At 40.3% G+C, this 13300-nt stretch overlaps 1 pseudogene; it reads right to left on the bottom strand.

Moving 5' to 3' along the window:
• Nucleotides 1-10409: 10409 nt before the first annotated feature.
• Nucleotides 10410-12894, bottom strand: LOC101438198 (phosphorylase b kinase regulatory subunit beta pseudogene; annotated as a pseudogene).
• Between the last annotated feature and the right edge of the window lie 406 nt (nt 12895-13300).

Raw genomic sequence — 13300 nt, 5'->3', positions numbered from 1 at the left:
CAAGGGTGACTCCAGGTGTCTGACCGGCTGGCGGTGAATGGGGGCTGTCCTGCCACTGTCCTCCTGTCCCATTCTGGTTAAAAGTAAAGAACATTCAGTGGCCTTGTCTGTTTCACAGCCAATGCTCATTTTCTTCCACCCAAGCAGAGTATATTAACCCTTTGGTTACAAACATCCCTAGTGAATTTTAAGGTGAGGTCTATATTGAGTCATTTTTTTACAACTCCACACCTGTGGGTGGTTTGTGCTCATTCACTCTCTTGATTCAAAAATGATGACATTATCTTCTCTGTGTGATATTTGTGAATGACTCATCAATAGATTAAAAGTGAGAAGAGTTGCATGGTATGTAAAGTTGCTCTTTAAATTTTTGAAATTGAATAAAAGAACATCGAAGTTTTCAAGGCAGTTTTGAAATAGAATTTCTTCATTCTTGACACCTACTGCTTTCTCATGCCAGAAGATTTTTACCATCAACACTAAAGAGTCTTTTTCAGAGGACTGGATCATTAGCTTTCGTTGTGCCCAGCTCGCAGATCATCTCAAAATAATCTGCTCTTCTTGGGGCACATCCCTGGAAAAAATATGAGACAGGTGTAAGCCCATTGGAGGTGGCAGGGGACACACCCAAACCTGATTCTGCTAGCACTCATTTATTTATTTTTGTCTTTATTTTTTTAATGTTACATAAAAAAAATATGAGGTCTGCATATACCCCCTACACCCCTCACCCGTCTCCTCCCCCCATAATGACAACCTCCTCCATTATCATGAGACATTCATTGCTCTTGGTGAGTACATCTCTGAGCACCGCTGCACCTCATGGTGGATGGTCCACACCATAGCCCACACTCTCCCACAGTCCACCCAATGGGCCATGGGAGGACATACAATGTCTGGTAACTGTCCCTTTAGCACCACCCAGAAGAACTCCTACTTCCGAAAATGCCCCCACATCACATCTCTTCCTCCCACTCCCTACTCCCAGCAGCCGCCATTGCCACTTTCTCCACACCAATGCCACATTTTCTTTGATTACTAATCACAATAGTCAATGAATAGAATATCAGTAAGTCCACTCTAATCCATACTCTATTCCTCCATCCTGTGGACCTTAGAATGGTTGTGTCCCCTCCACATCTATATCAAGTGGGTGCTTAGATTCCACATGAATGCTGGATGCAATTCTCCTGCTTTCAGTTGTAGGCATTCTTGGCTCCCTGGTGTGAGCACTCACTTTAGATCTAGAGGACATCACCAAGATGCTTTGTGCCTCAGCTTCTTAGTTTCACTCTCTCTTGCCAATTTTTCTCCCTTCCTCAGGGGCTGAGATGAAAGAAGTGAACTTTACTTGTGAAGTAAAAACCCAGAGTCTTGTTTTTTTAATTGTTAAAGAGATATGTGTGTGTGTGAGTCAGAGACCAATATCAAGATGGGAATTAACCTGGAATTGGTATTAGAATGTACCCTCAATTCTAATGATAGACACAAGAGAAATGGAGAGAAATGACAAATCGCTAGAATGTGTTCTGACTCTTCATAGTAATTATCATCCTTTGCATGATCTGATTGTCTTTTGCAGCTCTGAAATTATAATGAATCATATTAAAATATAAGAAAATTAAAACATAAACATCCAATATGTATGAAAATATATTGACTTGAAACAAAATAAAAAGAAAATTGAAATACTCAAATACTCAAATATAAATTATAAAGCCTAATAAAATTCAACGCAAATTATTATAAGAAACAAATTTTAAAATTATACAAATACATATGAATATTTTAAAAAGGTAATTCAGAAATAAAATATATTTTAAAACATATAGTTGAAAATTCTTTTAAAGATGATAATGAATATAATATATAGTTATAGGGTATGAGCAGATTTTAACAATGTTTTGGGTAGATGTATCATTTCTCTAGGAGAGCTTAGATTTAAAAAGAAATATTCAAAAGTTAGATGGAGGTACAAAATAGAGATGGTGACTTGCAATTGAAGTAATGAGAATACTTATTTCTTTTACTATAAAATAGAAAAAAAAAAAACAAACATATCCATTGGCTCAGCGAGGTCAGAATCTGGTGCCAGACTGCCTGGCTTTTGATTGCTGGCTCCATTACATGCCCAGTGTGTGACCATGGACAAGTTACTTCACCTTTCTGTGCTTAGGATAACCCTCTGTAAAAGGAGACTTAGTCTTTTGGCAGATTAAGGGAAACAATTCCTATAGATTAGATAGTAATCTAGATCTTAGTGTGTAGAGGAGAGGAACTTGGTGCCATAATGATCTTTTAACGGTGTTGGACTTAAATCAGTGGAAATGCATTTCTTTACCACAATTTATGCCTCAATAAAAGTTTGCTTAATTAAATATAATAAATGAATTAAAAAATAGAATAAAAGGAAGAAGGCGGGAGGAGGCGGGAGGAGGCGGGAGAACTTGCTTGCCTTGGAAGAGTGCTCCTCCATCCAGAGCGCAGTCCGTGTCCCCTGCTCCGCCTGCCCCTCTTTCACCACAGCAAGCCCTAGTTGTGGCTGCCTCCAACCAGCCTTCCTCCCCTTCCCCCTCCCTCTCCCCCTCCCCCTTCTCCCTCCTCCTCCCCCTCCCTCTCCTCCCCCCTTCTCCTCTCCTCTCCTCCTTCTCCATTATCACCTTCACACAGCTGCAAGTCCAGATTGGTGCAGGTTGCATTTGGGGAGTCAGGGACTCGCAGCCAACTCCCCCCCCTCGGCTCTTGCACCGCCACCCCCTCTCCTAGCCCTCCTCCTCTCCCCTCCCTGCTTCTTCTTTTCCTCCTTCTGCTCTACTTGTCCTGCTCCCAGCACCACATCTGCAGGGGTGATTTGGGGAGTCTCTGAGGAAATTGAAGTTGGTGTTCCTGGGGAGCAGAGAGGTAAGGGCCAGGCTTAGTCTCTCCATTTAACGTTGAATCGACCCCAGTCACCCAACCGCCCACCCCTTTGGAAGCCCTGAGGTCTCAGCTCAGAAAGAACCCTCCAAGCCTGGGTTGAGGGAGGGATTAGATGGGGATGGGGAAGTCGGGATGGCTCTGGCAGGGCGGCGCTGGAGGGCCAAAGGATGAGAATGTAGGAGGCAACATGGTATGGAGTTGGGTGTGAGGGTGACATCTGGGGTGGATTGGGGGCTGGGGGCGCACAGCGGTGTGTTGGGGGTGCAGGCGCGGCTGGTCTGGGAGGTCAGAGGTTGGCGGCTCCACTCTGGCAGGTCCAAGGCCTGAAAAGGACGGGCTCTCAGTCTGCTGGCTGGCACTAAGGCATCAGGTGTGGATGACTGGGCAGGTGGAGGGGCGAGGGCGGGCCTGAGGGCCCGCGCCTCCCCTGAAAACAGGGTGGGGATGGGGCCAGGCTCCACCCACCACGCTGTCTGGGAGGGGTTCCCTGCAGTCCCTGGAACCAGGCTAATGGTAAGTCCAGACCTTCAGTGCACACGGCCGGCGGTGGGGGAGGAAAGGTGGACACCAAGTCCTTCTGGAAAGAATAGGCACAGGCCCTGGAGAAGGAGGGCGCCTTCCTCCCCTGGCCTATGACCAGCTTGGCACGGGAATTCTAGACTGACTGACTTCCCTGAGTGCATTTTCATTTTGGGGGATCAAGGGTCAGGGCGATGGAGCCAGGGTCCCTCAACACAAGGTGGATTTGATGGTGAGGGGCACCTCACAGGGAGAGGCTCTGAAGCCTGGCGCAAGCAGAGAAACGCCCGGGCACACACCCTGCCTTGCTTCCAGCAGCGCTCAGCAGAGTCTCTTCCACTCCCACTCCTAGCTCACAGCCCTTCTTGGGCTTTCTTTAAGAAAGTTTGACTTAATGAATGAGTAACTTAATAATTTAGGTAAAAATTGGATGTACAGTCAGATACAGTCATGTAAGTTTGTACCTGGCTGGCCTGTTCTTGCAAGGAGATGCTAGAAATTGCTAAGTGGGTGTCTGGGAGGGGGTAGAACTGAGGGAACATGGGCTGAATGAGAGGGAGGCTTACTTTGAATTGTGTACCATTTTCAATATTTGATTTTTTAAAATTAATATGAGCATGGTCTTCTTTTCCACAAAATACAAAATAATAATAAATATTGTGTGAAGGGGTAATGACAGGTGTTTGAAGTATGTCCTGTTATGTGAATTTTCCTTCAGGAGACCCCTAGTGAGCTCGACATTTCCAAAGAATGGGACAAAATTTTGGTTTTATGTTCATGAGACTTATTGGAATGTAATTTTCCATTCTCTTAATATCTTCATTTGCTTTTGGTATTAGGAAAATGTGGACCTCATAGAGTTAGGAAATGGTCCTACTGAGTTTTTTTCTGAAAGAGATTGTGCAGAATTGGTTTCATTTTTTCTTAAATGTTTGGTAGAAATCGCCAGTGAACCATCTAAACCCAGTCCTTCCTTTTGCTGAATGTTATTAACTATTGTTTCAAAATTTTAATAGCTATAAGGCTATTCTGATTATTTGTTCTTGTGTGACTTTGGATAGTTTGCATCTCTCATGGAGTTTGGGGCCATTACATCTAAATTATCAAATTATTGGATTTAGGCTTGTTCATAGTCTTCTTCAATTATCCTTTTAATGTCTGCTGAACCAGTAGAACTGATCCATATCCCATTCCTGGTATTGGTAATTTGTATTTTCTCTATCTTATATTTGATTAGCCTTGCTAGAGGTTTATCAGTTTGATTAATCTTTTCAACGTATAATGTGATGCTTAGCTTGAGCATAAGTTTTCATTTCCAAGTGATTAATGAGGAGTGTAATTGCTGGGTTGTATTATAAGTATGTTTTTAGTTTTATAAGAAATTGCTAACTGGGTTTCAGAGTGACTTATCTATTTTACATTCCCTAAAACAATGTATGAGAGATTCAGTTTCTCTGCAATCTCATCAGCATTTGGTATTGCGACTTTAAGTTTTAGTTGTTTTAATAGTGTGTAGTTATATTTCATAATGGTCTAGTTTTCTTTTCCCTGATGGCTAATACTATCAAGCATCTCCTTATGAACTTACTTCCCTTTCATACATCTAGTATGGTGAAATGTTTGTTCATATATTTTGCCCATTTTTTAATACGGATTTTTTTTACAGTGGTAATAGCATTGCACACTTAATAGACTATAGTATTGTTTTAATAGAACCTTTATATTCCCTAGGAAGCCAGAGCATTCATAGGGCTTACTTTATTACATTATTTGCTTTATTGCAGTGGTCTGGAACAAGACATGCAATATATCCATGGTTTGCATGTATGTGTAGGAGAGTGAGATTGTACGAGTGTGTCCTTTTTTTATTTAGTATTTACGTCCCTTTCTAACGTTTATGGGTGAGTCTGCAAATACTCTAGGTGTGTTAGTTTATTTTTTATTACGTTAATGTGTGTATATTTGTGCAAATTCATGTGCAGATATAGTCGTCTTTTACTCTGTGGGTGATGATGTGTATGTCAGTGGGTGTGTTTATTACTGTTTTTGCTACTGTGTTTTAATTTGGGTATATTATTGCATGTACATGTTACCATCTGTGTTTGTGAAACTGTGTGTCTGAGTGTATGTATATATTTGTGATAGTGTTAATGGTACTGGCTGTATGTTAGTTTGTGTACTTTGTTGGTTGCATTTGTATACATTTTTATCTATTTATGTATTAGGTTAGATGTATTTTTGCTAATTGTTGTGTTTCTTCTATCCCATTTTTAACGGCATTCTTTTATTAAAGGAGCAGAGCATTATATTTCTTGATGATACTTCCCAAGGTACTACTAAATACTGAGATCCTGAAATTATATGCATGAAAATTATGAGCTCTACCTTAACCACCCTCTATAATATCCCTATGCCACCCAGCACAAAAAAAGCACAGCCTGCCTAGGAGTGGCACCACACACGTGGAGAGCTGACACAGCAAGATGATGCAACAAAAGGAGACACAGATTCCCAGTGCCACTGAGAAGAATACAATCGGAAACAAAAGAATTCACAGTGAATGGACACAGAGAAAAAACGACTGTGGGGGGAGGGCGGGGAAGGGGAGAGAAATAAAAAAAATAAGAAGAAAGAAAGAAAGGAAGGAAGGAAGGAGAGAAGGAGGGAGGGAGGGAGAGAGAGGGACTGGGAATGAATGAATGAATGAATGAAAATGTTTAATACTCTTTTTTTTCCCTATTTTGGAGTCTCTTAGACCAACTCAGCAGACTCAGATTATTGTAAAATGAATGGGAGCACTTTTCTCTAAAGTTATTTGTAACAAATAATAAAGAGAAAGTGGTTTCAGAGGAACTTGTATGTCTTATGATTATGTGCTACAGAATATCCCTGAGCTGTGATAGCTTAATAGGCTTCCACAATTTGAACACCACAATCAGATGGACATAAAGAAGCACTTAACTACAGTCAGGGCAGCTGACTCTCTCCAGATCAGAAACTCCCTGAATCTCTACACCTCAGACTCTGGTTCCTTGCTACCTATTATGTGGGAAGAGTCACTAGATCTGCCTTTTCCCCATACTCAACAGTGAGGTAAGTCTCTCTTCTTTCCCTGGGGGAGGCAAGGGCTAGTGTGGTGAGAGCACTTAATTGTTCCTCTAACTATCTTTGTCCAAGGAGGGAAACCAGGGAAAATGGAAACATGAGTTCCAACTCCATATTGAGCTTTTCCTGTGGAGAAAACATCTCTAAAAGTTAAAACATAGTCCAACATTAAGTAATTGAGCAGTGGAAGAAGGTGTGTAATTACAGTTATTTTCAGACCACAGGTTTGCTACTATGCATTTTCAGAGAGTCAAGTCAAAATCATGTATTCTTGTTTAAAAAATCAGTATAATTTGTGCTGGCCCTGAGAATATGCTTCTCATAATTGCACCTGAATGAACATATAGGGAAATAGGCCCAAGTCGTGTTCTCTGAAATCAAATTGTTTGTGCTCCAGACAGGTGACCAATTGCTGCACCCCATCAAGGATGGAAGTTGAAACTATACTGGGGTTGGACCATTCTTAGGAGAAAGAGACTCCTTTAATGGGCAGCTTTGACACAAGGACCTTGCTGAACTAGGAAAATAAATGCTTAGGAGAGAAATGGATAGACAGATCGCTGCTGAGTCTGATATACACACTATTGTGTGAGAAAAGAAATAAGATATGGACTACATTAACATTAATAGGATACTTCACCTGAATAGTGTTAAGAGCCACCTCTGGTCCAAGTCACAGAATAGACTACCTGGATATAGTGAGAATTTTCAGGTCCCGCCTCTCTTTGGACATTAGTGCACACTTCTATTAAACTCTCTTCCTCTTCGTATCAAGGATCAACTTCTTGCAGTTTCCAATATTATATTCATCATTTCATTCTAGGGCCTCACTTGAACTACCTTCAGCATCCACGTTTTTATCAACATTCATCTATAATGAACTACATATTCTATATAAAGGTAGCAACTTTCTTTTCTTCTTTCACCTTTATCTGAAACTCTACAGAAATGACTTTAAATCCATGTCTTTACCAACATTCCCTTCAAATCAATCCAAGAATTTCCCACCAAGAAACTCCAAATTCTTCCATCCAATATCCATGCACTGTTACCAAGCCATTTCCATATTTTTACGTTTATGTAATAGCAGCACATCTTCTTTCTGGGACTAAAAGCTGCCATTGTTTGCAGACTACTATGGCAAATGCTGTGCTCCACGTTGCTTAACAAAAGGACTTTATTAGCTCACAGTTTCAGAGGCTAGATGTCCAAAATCAAGTCAAGAACAAGACCATGCTTTCTTTCTGAATTCTGTAGTATTTTCTTTCTTACTTGCCACAATGCTTGAGTTCCTTCAATTTCAATTCTGCTCCCCAGTCACATGACATTTTCTCTGTCATTATGACTTAGTTAACAGTTTACCCTGGTTTCTATATTCCCATTCTTCTTGTCATGTCTGAATTTCCTCTTTTAATAAGGCTCCCAGCGTTTCAATCAAAATCTTTCATCATTCATTTTGTCTATGCCTAAGTAAGATCTTAGAAGATCCTATTCTCAAATGATATTAGATCATAAAGGATAATACACCTTCAAAGGGTCCTATTTAGAAATGAACTCACACCCACAGGAATGTGGATTAAGATTCAGCAGATGCCTTTCCTGATGTACATGATTCAATCTATTGCAGGTATATTTTAATAATTTTGTCTTATATCATTTTAAAAACTTGAAATGCCATCTCTTTAATAGAAATCTGTGTCTGTTTCCTCACATTTCACATCATCTGCAGAGGGCAGGACCGTGCCTCCACAAGTGAATTCCCAAGACTTGGTGCACAGCAATGGACTCAATGAGAGTCCAGTGTTTGCTGGAAATACCTTTCCCTTCTCTTTGCCCAAAGTGAGGTCAGCCACAATCACTTATCAAAAAAGGATTTTCCTGTTATCTCTGCCATCTAAACTCTTCACTTGCCTCTTCTTCAGATAGAGACCCTATTCATTCTTTCTTTCATTCACTTTCCAAATCAATCTTCCATATTTGAACAGTGTTTATTCAGAGGCTCTGTGAGGCAGTTAGGATAATTACCTCTATTCTGTAGATAAATAAACTGAATGAGTCTGAGGCATAAAAACTTCCCAAGTCCCAGATGACTGAAGCCCTGTTACCCTGGACTTGAGGTTATGGTTTTATTTACCTTCTTCCTCTCTTTACTGTGATAGAGGGAAATAGAAATTCACATTGAGAAAGAACACTCATGCTGTCAGTGAAGTTCCCAGCAATGATCCCTCCTAATGTGGACTCATTCCAGGTGAACTGTTCCCAGAGTGTCAGTGAGTCACTATATCATGGGAACACTTGTGCCTGCATGAAGAGAAATAAGGGGGCGCAGGATAAGGTATTGATCACAATTTTGTCACTAGGTATCAACCAGGATCTTCACACAGACCTGAGAACATTCAACTCCCACTTAGTACAAAGCACAGAGAGTGGAGCAGAGAAAAGCCTTGTATTGACCACATCTCGGACACATATGGGACAATGTGACAACATGAGCTCAGTACATTTGAAATTTCCTGCTCCATCCCTGATCATGTGTGACATCTAAATTGACTTTCACACTCACAAAACACTAATTTTATGAACATATCCGTGGTTGGTAGCCCTAAATAATACTCAGATATTGCCTGATGTCCCTGCCCTTTTCCTTACTGGCTTTAATTGAGTATGAGGCCCAATGCTATAATCATAAGAGACAGTGTCCACATTTTAGGAAAGGAGGTATGGTGGATAGTGTAATGCTGCATGTCAAGTATGAATAATAATGTCCCCCTTGCCCATCATGGAATTCAGAGGCATCGACGGTAGGAGTCCTTTGGATCACATTAGATATGTACACAGCAAGAGAGAAATAAAAATGTACCCCTTTCTCATGTTCATGCAATACAGCACACCTGTCCCTGAAGTATCTGTTGAGGAGCCTGCCCCATATATATTATCTTCTTCAGTACCCACTACCAAGGTGGCTGCACTATTTGACACTTCCCTCCTCATCACTGTCAAATGTAATGTCCCTCCTTTGTTAGGCTCAGTTGTGACTATTCTACATGGGTTGTTCACTTTATTTTCTCTGTGCCTGCAGTTGTCCTATGCAGAGTACAGCTTATGGACTTGGGAACTTATTGGAGGCAGCCTGGGGGTTCCTCTGAGCATCTCCTGCAAAGCCCGTCAATTCATATTTTCTGAACTGTGTCTGTCAGTCTCTAGGGAAAAAGGGGAGTAGTTTTATTAAGTCAACCAAATAAAATTATTTAAATTATGCTCCATCAATTTAAGAAAGATTCACAATATCTAGGGGCAACCCTATGCACACAATTTCTCTTGAAATGACCAACATGAAAATTGAGGAGACAACCATGTACTTCTGTGTGAGAAACACAGAGAGGGAATATCTGGGTGAGGTCAGACACAAATTCCCGTGCAGGCCATGGGAGGGGAGCTGCAGAGGCCTCTGCATCACAAGGGGGCACTCAAAGCCTAGTGCAAGAACAAGAGGAGGAGGAGTCTTAAATCCCCTCTAGTTTTCTTTAGTAAGCCAACTCATTTTAACTGCATTGAGGTGGAAATTTAGTACAAAGAGCAAAGATCCATATTCATGAAATAGAGGGGAATTTTCAATATTTTCAATCCACAACTCCTTCTGTCTTACAGTGAAGGTTATTATTGTTGATATAATCCTGAGAATTGTTTTACTTGAGAAAAAGCATTTCTTATCAATAGATGGGTTATGACAAGTAAACTCTGCCAAGGGTGTGGCAAACTCTTCACCAGCATGATCAGTCCTGTCAATAATGGTTGCCTTGATTATACTTCAACAAAAATTTACACTTCTATTCAGTGTCTCAACAGAGGCTCTACTACCTTCCTAATTAGCTAACCAGACGTGGGTCAATGTTTTTGGAATTGACTTTTCCTTCCAACTACAATTTCATCAAAGCTTTTGTCAAATAGTTGCATGTTCCTGTTTTCCCTGCGGCAGGCTGGGATGTGTTAAAAAAGGAAGTAATGTCATCATGTTTTTCCATTTCCATTCGCCCATGGCCAACTTTTTCAAATCCATGAAATGCTTCTGTCACCTAGTTGTCTAGATATATTATGTCTTGAAATTCTAGCTCAGGGTTGTAACCAGTGCAATGGTTACAACCATTAGTTACTCCATGAAGATCTGTCTGTACTTTGACTGTTCAATGTTTTCCAAAATATCTTCAGCAAGGAGAGAGAAGTTCATCTCATATGTGGTCATATTTGGGAGGGTTGGTTGCTGTGGCAAATGCTTTCCAGATACAGTGAAAGCATTGGACATGCACTACAGCATCTGCTACACTCAGTCATAGAATCCAGCAGGAATTCTATTCAAAGGCCAATTGATCTTACATCAGTTTAGCCAACATCTTCCATTCTGTTACGCTAGAGAATATTCAACGAAAGCTGTTTAACTTCACTAGTGACAGCTAATATAACTCTATGGCTGTCTTTTCTCTGTCACAGATCTTATACTCCATTGCCTGTATGATCAACCCAAATTGCTTTTAATTCAGCATACTATTGAATACTATATGAATGACTAGTTCTGGCTGGATGACCACTTCCCTAATATCATAGGTATTATTACACTTATAATAGATAGTACTTAATCACTCTTGAAAATAAAGAATTAGAGATATCTTCTTCATGTCCAAAGGTACCTAGAAGTACCTTTTGTCCTGCACTAATACATTTGTAAGGGATGGATCCAGGCTGCCCACTACATTGTTTAAAAGAATTGCTTCATGGTACTTGGCAATCCAAAGCTTTCTGGTGCCAGCTCTTCTATATACTCTCTGAATGTGAGCAGAAATGGTGCATTCTTTTGTGATGAAATTGGTGTCTTCTCTTTCAAGCAATTTATTCCGAAGTATGGCTATGCTCATCAGACACCTGCAGTTGTTCAGTTTTTGAATAATTTTGTAGGTGGTTTTGCTTTTTACATTTAGTAGTGGTGATATCTGGCTGCTCTTCTAGTTCAGGATCATTGGGGGTTCGGATTTGTCTTTAGACTTTTGAATGTATATGAGTTTCTAGATGCTTCAAACTCTTAAATGCTGAAAGTTTGTCCATATCACTGATTCTTATGAAGTCAAGTAATATCTGGATCTACATGAACTTTGACTACTACAACCATTCCTTTTTTAAAGGCTGACAGCATTTCTAATATAGGGTTGAAACAGCAACCTCTTCTATTGTCTTCCTAAATGAGATGAAGGAATAGTAGATGACCATTCATTTTCCACAATTGCAAATGAACTCTAGGGCATTACTTATATTATCCATTAGCAATAAAAAATCTTGAGACACTTAGGTCAATGTTGATGGAATAACAAATCACAGTCCTTCCTAGAAGGCAATAAATCTCGTATATACTGATGCAGCGAATGGGCCTTTTTGGCCTTCTGGAGTGTTCTAAAATTTCATTGATACATAGGTGGAAATAAGCTTTCATGTGCTCATACTATATTTGAATATGGTGTACCTGTTAAGGAAATTGAGTTTGAATAACAATTGTGTTGAGAAAAACTTGAAGGTGTTGGCTTTCTGCTACAAGTTCTACATGAATTACAAAACCATTTTTCTTTGGGTCCTAATTGGAAAACATCACATTATGGCTACCATTATACTGGTTTTGTAGTGGGGCATATTGGTGGATTAAATCAATATCTTTGGGATCCATTAATTCATTGGCCAAGAGTTTTGCAATGATATAAAGAGTTTGCTGCCAGAGAAAGTGTTTTCCATCATTGTCACATTTACTAGGAAATCACATTTGAGTTCGTGGGTTTTATTTTTCATATTTTACAAAGTCAGGTGATACATAATACTTTAGTACTACAGGATATCCTTCTATGGTCTGATGAAGTATTGGACTCAGAAGTTGCTGATATACCTCTATCTAAGATTATCTCTAAAACCCCATCAATCATCATGAAAAGGAAAATATGGGAAATTTGCATACGTTGCCAACAAACAACTTAATTTCAGCTGGTTCCTAGTAGCATCTGTTGGGATCTTTCAATGATGTGCTATACACAGCTCTCAGGAACCACTTAAATTCATATTTTTCTTTTAATTTTCTAATCTCTTTATCAAATGTCTGCATAAATCGAGCTTTATCATCTAGGACAAATGCATAACTGATGAAGAGGAGCAGGGCAGCATCTGCGTTGGAAGACATTGATTCTCTGGGTAAAGTGTGTAGAATATCTGTACATCTGAGTTCATTCTCATTAATGAGTGAAAATATAAAATGTAAAATATCAAAGAACTATCTACATATTCATCTCCCTCATTTCTTTTCCAGACTTACCCCAGGCTCATCATAGCGCTTTTCAAGATTAAGCAATTAAAACTTTTAAGAGCTGCTAGAAAATTGAGATGTTTAAATTGTCCTGTTATTTATCTGGTCCAGGAATATGCCCCAATAAAAACCAGTATAATGTTAGTCATTAACGTGAGGTTTTCCAGTTAGTGTGGGAGGAGGGGCACCCGGCTTGCCTCAGTGGCAAACAGTGTGGCAAGAGGTGACACCGCCTCTGCCCACTGGGCCTAGACAAGGTGACGACGCCTGACTAGGCCTTTGCAGCTAATGGCTAGCCGGCACCGCCCTCCCCCTTCCTATCTCCCGCCTAGCCCAGCTCTCACTTCCCCTCCCCCCTCCCTTAAACCTAATCTCTTAGTATGCTGTTTGCCCAGCAACAGCTTCAGCCTATCAAGAGTTAGCACATAC

Source organism: Dasypus novemcinctus, chromosome 19, assembly GCF_030445035.2.
Source record: "Dasypus novemcinctus isolate mDasNov1 chromosome 19, mDasNov1.1.hap2, whole genome shotgun sequence".
Taxonomy (NCBI): Eukaryota; Metazoa; Chordata; class Mammalia; order Cingulata; family Dasypodidae; genus Dasypus; species Dasypus novemcinctus.
Note: the sequence above shows the minus strand (reverse complement) of the source record. Positions and strands in the feature narration are given on the sequence as shown.